General features: G+C 40.5%; 1 long non-coding RNA gene across 1 annotated transcript; it reads right to left on the bottom strand.

The window, feature by feature from the left end:
* Positions 1 to 770: 770 nt before the first annotated feature.
* Positions 771 to 6,974, bottom strand: LOC138756175 (uncharacterized). Its single transcript, XR_011352830.1, has 3 exons — positions 6,831 to 6,974; positions 3,547 to 3,608; positions 771 to 1,030 (listed from the first exon to the last, which is right to left on the bottom strand). It is a non-coding gene; the product is annotated as an uncharacterized lncRNA (long non-coding RNA).
* Positions 6,975 to 8,473: the final 1,499 nt, after the last annotated feature.

Here is an 8,473-nt window from a genome sequence, read left to right on the forward strand (position 1 = left end):
ACATAGAGAATAGAGAGTTTAGTAACTGCAAGTTTGTAGAAGATGAAGGCCAGCCTGCAAAGTGCCTAATGAGTCACTTCATGAAATGATAGAGCTAAGAAAATTAGGTCACATTCTTCAAAAGTATGCTAGTCGTGGAATACTCAGATTAGTTACGTTTCAGTAGTATATTTCTTCAATTGATCTTACATAGAACATACTTAGCTGTGCTGACTTTATTTACCGAATCACTAATCTTACCTACAATCACCCAATTTCTTCCCTTACATCTGCCTTCCATCTCTGATCATCTCATGACTCCAGGTTGCCTTTTTGAACAAGGAGCCAAAAAACTTCACAAGGTCTTCCTGAGTTTGGCATCAACTGATGCCTAAATTCTCAGAGCTAAAAAAGACTCAATTCATTCAAATGTTGATCATTCCAAAGGTTGATGAATCCTGGCCTCCAACTTTCCCAATCCCATCTTAACATCTCAGCTAGTATTGAGCTTTTCTTTCTATTCTTTACAATGGCACAGCATTAAAATAAAAATGTGTGAGAGATATTTGGTATCATTTGGCCCTTCCTATTGGCCAAAGGCCAATACCTAAAATTTGTTGGTACACCCCATAATAATCCTTTAAGGTACCTCATGCAGCTTCAATTGAGATAACAACTTTATTGCCTGCCTCCAATCTTATAAAATCTTCAATAGAAATGTTCAAATACAGCAAATGCAAAACAATGTTATTTTAATGTCCCAATGATACTGCCAAACAACTGAATGAATTGTTCATACAAGATTTCTGAGACTCTTCGTTTAATTTATGTATGTACATATTCACTGCACAGGCATCATTGGTCTGTATGTGTGGTATGTCTGGATTTGTGTCTGCATGTTTTGCACAGAGAACCGGAGAACTCTGTTTCGTTGGATTGTACTTGTACAATTGGACGATCATAAACTTGAACTTGATTTTCTCCTCCAGGAATTGTATCATTGTGAGAGCTGATGCTTCTATTGCTGTAACTTGGAGTTCATCCTGGCGGGCTAGAAAAATAATTAAGTAATTCACATTACTATTAAAGATATTTAATGTCACCAATCTTAATCTACATGCTGCTCATTAAATATGATCACGTGGGGTTGACTTTCTCTGGTGTCTAGTTCATAATGCCACTGCAGCTGGGAGTTGTTGGACGTGAACAGTTGACAGTTAAGATGCTGATGTATCAAACTAATGAAAACTCATATAGTAATCAATGACTTTTTTATCTGTATTCAAAGAATGATTACCCAATGTTTGTCTTTTACAGCACTTAATGCAAGCAAGTAGTTTCTAATGGCACAATTTTATGATTCAATTGATCCATAGACTTCCAACATGCCACACATACATTTCATATGAATCCATTTATTGCCTGATTGGAAAGTGCTACAATATAAATTACACAAGCCTGCATTAATTTTAATATGGAATGAACATGTAATTGTAGAAATGAATGAAAAAAGTGATCAATCATAATTGTTTAATAACATTCAAAAGTAATGGGAAAATAATGCATGGCCTGGAATACTGGTTCAAAACACTGAACTCAACCTAAGCATTCATGCTCATATGTTTTCATGTACATTTGCAGCATCTCAGCTTATTAGGAAGGAATAAATGGAGCTTTACCCAAATCAGCTAAATGTGACTTGGGATACATATGCAGTCAGTGAGATTTATTGGTTCCAATTTTCTTCACTAAACTCAATAATCATTTTACATGGTTTTCTCCTGGTCCCTTCTTGAGTTTGGGACAGCAAGCCACATCCATCAGTGGATGGCACACTGCTATGATGCAAAGCAAGCACTAAATGGAATAATGGGAGAATTCCTCAACTATATTCTGAAAACCATAAGGGTGGTGTTGACCTAGGTCAGTTAGATGAAAAAGGCTTATTTTAATTCTACTAAAGTTGTGCAAGCCAGGGAACCTTCCTCATCCTACAAAATCTTCCTATGCAATATGTCTTTCACCAATATTTAGGAGCGGCCTTTTATTGACAATTGGAACACAGAAGGCAAGACTAGCAAGGAAGATTGTGTTGGTATGCCCATTGTAATTTTATCCATTAATTTAAGTAAAATTATAAAATGGAAAGTTTTGACTAGAAATGGGTATTATTCCTTGCAAGATATTCCCATCTATCATCTGAGTATGGGAGAGCAACAAGCATATACCTCCCACATCATCAAATCAACTGATTTTTTTTCTAAAAATTAAAAATAGGGACAGTGGCACAGCAGTTGGCATTGCTGCAACACAGCTGTGGGGTCCTGGTCTCAATCCAATGCTTTCAAGTTGGACATTCTCATTGTGACTGCATGGGTTTCCTGTGTGTACTCCAGTTTCATCCCACATCATAAAGACATGCAGGTCTGCTGTAAATTAGCCCTTACCGTAGGTGTGTAATTAAGAATAGGTTTGTGGGCAGATTAATTTAAGAATCAAAATAGGACTGATTGGGCTTCTCTGACAAGTTTAATAGCCTCATTCTCAACCTTTTTCTTTCCACTCACATACCACTTTAAGTCATCTCATGCCATTGGTGCTCTGTGATTAGTAAGGGATTGCTTAAGGTGGTATGTGAGTGGGAAGAGAAGGTTGAGAATCACTGCTCAAGACCCAATTGTCACTGAAATATTTTGCTTGAGAAAAATTGTCATTGGCCCATTTCCTTTGGAGTTATGAAACCATACATATAACAAGTCAATTAGGTATGATTAAAACAGTGGTTTTCAAATCTTTTCTTTCCACCCACATACCCACGGAGCATCTATGGCATAGGGAATACTTAAAGTGGTATGAGTGGAAAAAGGTTGAGAATCACTGCCATAGATGAACAATATTCAGAATAAAATAATGACTCAAATACTTAACATCCTGTGCAATAGAAAAAGTCAAAGCATGACTTAGATTCTTTCAAAACATCAGCAGAACCTTGCACTAATGTTCCCACCTATCACCCCCCAACCCTACAAATAGGGAAATGACAGAATGGTAGTTAAAATTAGAAATATTGGGATCTTACTTTCAGCTAGATTTTTCCCCAGCTTTTGCAACATTTACTTCAATATGAGTGATCAATAAATATTAACCTTTAAATATTGTACTTACACTAATCCTTTCTTTATACTGTTTAATTAATATTTAGATCGGTCCCAGAGAGAGGCTTTATCTTTAAACTTGGTAGGGGGGTTAATTATCTATCAAATTATTGTTTGTCTTTTGGGTGCCTTCATGGAGGGGGATGTTGTGAGTAAGGAAGCAGGTTTGGTAGGTCTCAAACAAAAGGACTCTGAACACAGTTTAGGTGGGGAAGGATTGTATTTACAGAAGACAAGTGCGGGAAATGGTAACTGAGGCAGCACACACACATACAATGAACTGGTACATACAATGATCAAAGAAAAATCACTACAATGCCCCACCAACCCTTTGACTCAGTGCAGACATAGCTCTATGTTACACAGGACACTAATTAAACAGTCCCATTTCTTTTAACAGTGCACATCTTACCAACAGTTTCTCCAGTGCCCTTCCACATTTCTAGACCTGGAGTGAAGCAGGGTAGTCCCAAACTGGCAAAGAGAGAGAACAAAGAACATATTGCATCTTTATAGTGCTGGAGGCACCAGCCCAATCATTAGAAGGGCTCAATGGCTCCGCGCCAGGAGGGTTAATCTGATTTCAATAGCCAATGGCCAAAGGGCAAGTACAGGCAGGCTCTAGAGTCCAGTCCAGGTAATTTACATGGGTTCAACAGCAAAGTGTGCACTAATGGGTGGGACAGAACCAAACCTTGATTGGCTGCTGGCGTGTCCTCTGACTAGATAGGGGGAAATGCTATCACATGACAGCCACAACCATTTCCAATACAGGGGAGGAACCTGCAGATGAAGTGATGGGTTAAATGTTTTTAAAGAATGTGACTGAAAATAAAGTAAAATGCTTTAAGATTAAAGTGAAGTTTTGTTCAGTGTAAGTACAGTATAGAATGTTTGCCTTTTGTTTTTTAACATGTGTAGAGCTCGTCGAAAGAATCAAAGACTTGTTGATCCAAACCAAGGCTTTTATTAGCAAAAGACAGGAGCTCTTCACAGGTGGCTGACCAGTCCAGAATGATCCGACCTGGCTAGGGACACAGCCCTTTAAGGCCCAGACAATAGGCGTGGCTTAGCTCTCAGCCAATCGCTGTAAGCACAGTCTAGATATAGTAACTATATACACTATGTACATTGGTGATAGATCTGTACTATCACATTCACCCCTTCTTGGAGAACTGACCCTGGGAAAAAAAAATGAGGGAGAGAATGAAAGGAAGGGGTAGGTCAAGGACTGTAGCGGTCAGGGGATCTGACCATCCGGCGTGACCACTGTGGTGCCGGGATTTGGGTCGCTGGAGTGGTGTCGCCAGCTGGATCAATAAGTCTTTGATTCTTTCGATGAGCTCTACAATTTTATTAGCAAAAGACAGGAGCTCTTCACAGGTGGCTGACCAGTCCGGAATTATCTGACCTGGCTAGGGACACAACCCTTTAAGGCCCAGACAATAGGTGTGGCTTAGCTCTCAGCCAATCGCTGTAAGCACAGTCTAGATACAGTAACTATATACCCTATGTACATTGGTGATAGATCTGTACTATCACAACATGTTAATGCGATTATATTAGTTAGGCATTGTAAAAGTAAGTTTAAAGCAAATGGAAAATACACTTTTCCATCATCTACCAATCCCCATAGATGCCAGATATTAGGGGTTTTACAGTATAAATACATAATTCTATATTCACCCAACATAGCCATAAGCACAGCAGGCCACATATTATTGTACATTATTTCTGAAGTTCAGTTCTGATTGAGCAGTTGAAGTGTTTTTGTCAAATCAGGAGATCATCTGACAATGCTTTTGTTTCTTGCATGACTTTGCAATAAAGTTTTGAGAATCTATGATTCGTAATGCATAACGGCACACAATTCATTGCAGGTGAACAAGAAAACTGATCTCCAAAGTTCTGCATGAAGTTGGTACTAGGACCTCATCCATTTGATGTAAAAACATAGGTTATTCAATCCTTTAAGTCTGCTCCAACATTTAATATTCTCCTGGTTGATCTATTATATTAATACCATTCTCTGTTTCTTTTCATACCTTGGATAGATTTTGTGTCTAGAAATTGATCTATTTCCTTTTTAAATATATTCATGTGTGTGTGTGTGTGTGTGTGTGTGTGTGTGTGTGTGTGTGTGTGTGTGTGTGTGTGTGTGTGTGTGTGTGTGTGTGTGTGTGTGTGTGTGTGTGTGTGTGTGTATACAGTATCTATATGTGTGTATTCTCTACTGCCTTAGAGAAAATCTCGTCTAAATGCAGACCCTTCTATCTACCCCAAGATTTCTCATCAATGATCTACACCAAAGTTTATATCTTTCTCGATGCCAATTACAAATAGGCACTTGTGGAGCTGCATGATGTGGCCAATAAAAAAGAAATGACCTAGCCTGATGCACTACAAATCTTAATCGGTGACTTTATTCAAGCTTGTGTCAAGTAAATCTAGCCCAACTACTATTCCTTCCCAAGACTGTATTTTGGTAGGTCTGATCACCTAGCTGTACTTTTTTCTGCCTTCATACAGACAGACCCTAAAAGAGAGAGGCACTGGAGATCAGAACAACTAGAAAGTGGTCACAAGAGGCTGAAGAATGTTTACATGTCTTCTTTGAGTCAGCAGACTGGGCAGAGTTCAAAAGCTTAGCTGAGGATCTGAAGGATTACATCAGGGATGCCACAGACTTTATCAAAAAGCTGTGGATGAATATGTCACCACAGGGAATGAAGGATTGGGGATGAGAGGGGTGGGGGGTTGAAGTGATGAGGGAGGGTTGGGGAGATGATGGATTGGGGATGAGGGACGGGTGGGGAGATGAGGGATTGGGGATGAGGGAGGGCTGGGGAGATGAGGGTTTGGGGATGAGGGAGGGATGATGGAGGAGTTTGGGGGATGCAAGAGAGGGTAGGAGGGTGCCTTTATAGTCAACTGTAGAAATATGAATAGTTTTGCAATTGTCTATTTCAGCAAAACCGAGATCTGGATATGTTTATCAATGCATCAAAAAATTTCAACCTGAACATCACATTGCGGTGAGTGGGAGGTTTGAGCTAGTGGAGTTGTTTTAGTGAACAGGTGCGGACTTGAAAGGTCGACATGGCCTGTTTCCACTCCGTAAATGGTTATATGGTAAAAATCATTCAGAATCACAACCAGAAGTTCTGGATGAACAATGAAATCCAGAACCTGCTGAGAGCCTGATCACAGGCATTTAAGTCCGGAGATCCTGTGGAAAGCTATCTCCGAGGTCAAGTGGAAATTCCGGATGAAAATGGAAACAACAAGGTATATCCAACGGCAGTGGCAGGGCTGCCTCAAAACCAAATCTGGTGAAGTAGCAGACAGCAAAGCTTCCCTCCCAGAGGAACCCAATGCCTTCAACGCCAGATTTGACAACAGTAAAAGTGACAAACCACCCCTCCACACCCCCATGTCCCCTGATGATCCCATCCTGTCTGTATCTGCGGATGACGTGCATGATGGCTTCAGAATAGTGAATCCGAGGAAATCATGCGGCCTGGACAGAGTATTAAAATTCTGTGCTGACCAATTTACCAATGTATTCATGGATATCTTCAATATCTCACTCCAGCAAGGTGTGGTACCCATCTATTTCAAACAGACGTCAATCATACCGGTGTCTAAAAAGAGTGCAGTAACCTGCTTTAATGAATATCAAACAGTAGCACTTACATCAATAATGATGAAATGTTTTGAAAGGGTAGTGCTGAAGTGTTTTAGATCCTGTCTGAGTGGTGATGTGGATATATTCCAGGTCCATGGCGGATACCACTTCACTGGCTCTTCCCAAAGCCCTGGAACACCTGGAGAGTTAAGATACATTCATCAGGATGCTCTTTATTGATTACAGTTCAACATTTAACAGCATCATCCCCTCAAAAGTGATCAGAAAACTCCAAGACCTGGAACTCAATGCACCACAGTGTAATCGGATCCTGCATTTCCTCAACTCCAGACAACAATCAGTGAGAATTGGCAAAAACATCTCCTCCACTATCTCCATCAGTACCAGAGCACCACAGGGCTATGTTCTTAGCTCCCGCTCTACTCACTATACACCTACGACTGTGTAGCTCGGTATGACAATAACACCACCTCCAAATGTGCCATCGATACCACTGTAGTGGGTTTTATTTTAAAAAGGGAATGAGTCAGCATCTAGGAGGGAGAGTGAAAACTTGGCTGAATGGTGCACTCAATGTCTCCAAAACTAATGAGCTGATTGTTGATTTCAGGAAAGGAAAGCCAGAGGTATAAAATCCAGTGATCATTGGGGATCAGAGGTGGAGAGGATGAGCAAATTTAAGTACTTGGGAGTCACTATTTTGGAGGATCTTTCCTGGACCAAGCACACTAAAGGCACCAAGAAGAAACCACGTCAGTGGCTTTACTTCCTCAGGATTTTGTGGAGGTTTAGTATGACTCCAGAAACCCTGGAAAATGTCTACAGATGTGTGGTGAAAAGTGTGCTAACATCTGCTTCATGGTCTGGTATGGGGATAGCAATATCTCTGAGTGTAAAGCCCTCCAAAGGTAGTGAACACAGCTCAGGACATCACAGGCAAAATCCTCCCCACTATTGAGAACATCTACGAGGAACACTGCCGTCGGAGACCAGCAGCAATCATCAAGGGTCCACACCACCCAGCGCATGCTCTGTTCTTGTTGCTGCCATCAGGAAAGAGGTATAGGTGCCACAAGACTCGCACCACCAGGTTCAGGAACAACTCTACCCCTCCACCATCGGACTCCTCAACAACAAACTTAATCAGGACTCTTACTTGTGCACTTTATTGCTTTTTATTAATTCACTCTTATGGCACATTTGGTTGTTTTACATTTGTTATCTGTTCACAATTTTTTATTGTTTACATGTATACGCTGTGTACAGTATTTTTTTTTTGCTCTACCAATAAGTAGTCATTTTGCCTTGCCCACAGGAAAAGTATCTGAGTTGTATGCGATGTCATGCACACACTCTGACAATACAGGTACTCCCTAACATGCAACCTATGCAACTCACTTCCATCTGCACATACAACCAGAATTTTTTTTTTTTGCTTCAATACAGTGAAAATCGGGCCTATCTATGGTGGTCACTATGTTGGTTGGTGACCAACCTCTCACGAGAGCTGGCCTCAGTGGCCACCACATCATTTTAACTTTTTTTCTGATTCTGTTGCTCAATATTCTGACACTCAGACACATTATAGAGGCCAGTAGAGTCCATCGGGTGCTCAGGGTCTGCAGCAACAAAGAGAATGAGAAGGATTCAGAGATAGAGGACAGAAGGAAATCAATCACTTTACTCTTCA

This window comes from Narcine bancroftii, chromosome 3 (assembly GCF_036971445.1).
Source record: "Narcine bancroftii isolate sNarBan1 chromosome 3, sNarBan1.hap1, whole genome shotgun sequence".
NCBI classification, from domain to species: Eukaryota; Metazoa; Chordata; class Chondrichthyes; order Torpediniformes; family Narcinidae; genus Narcine; species Narcine bancroftii.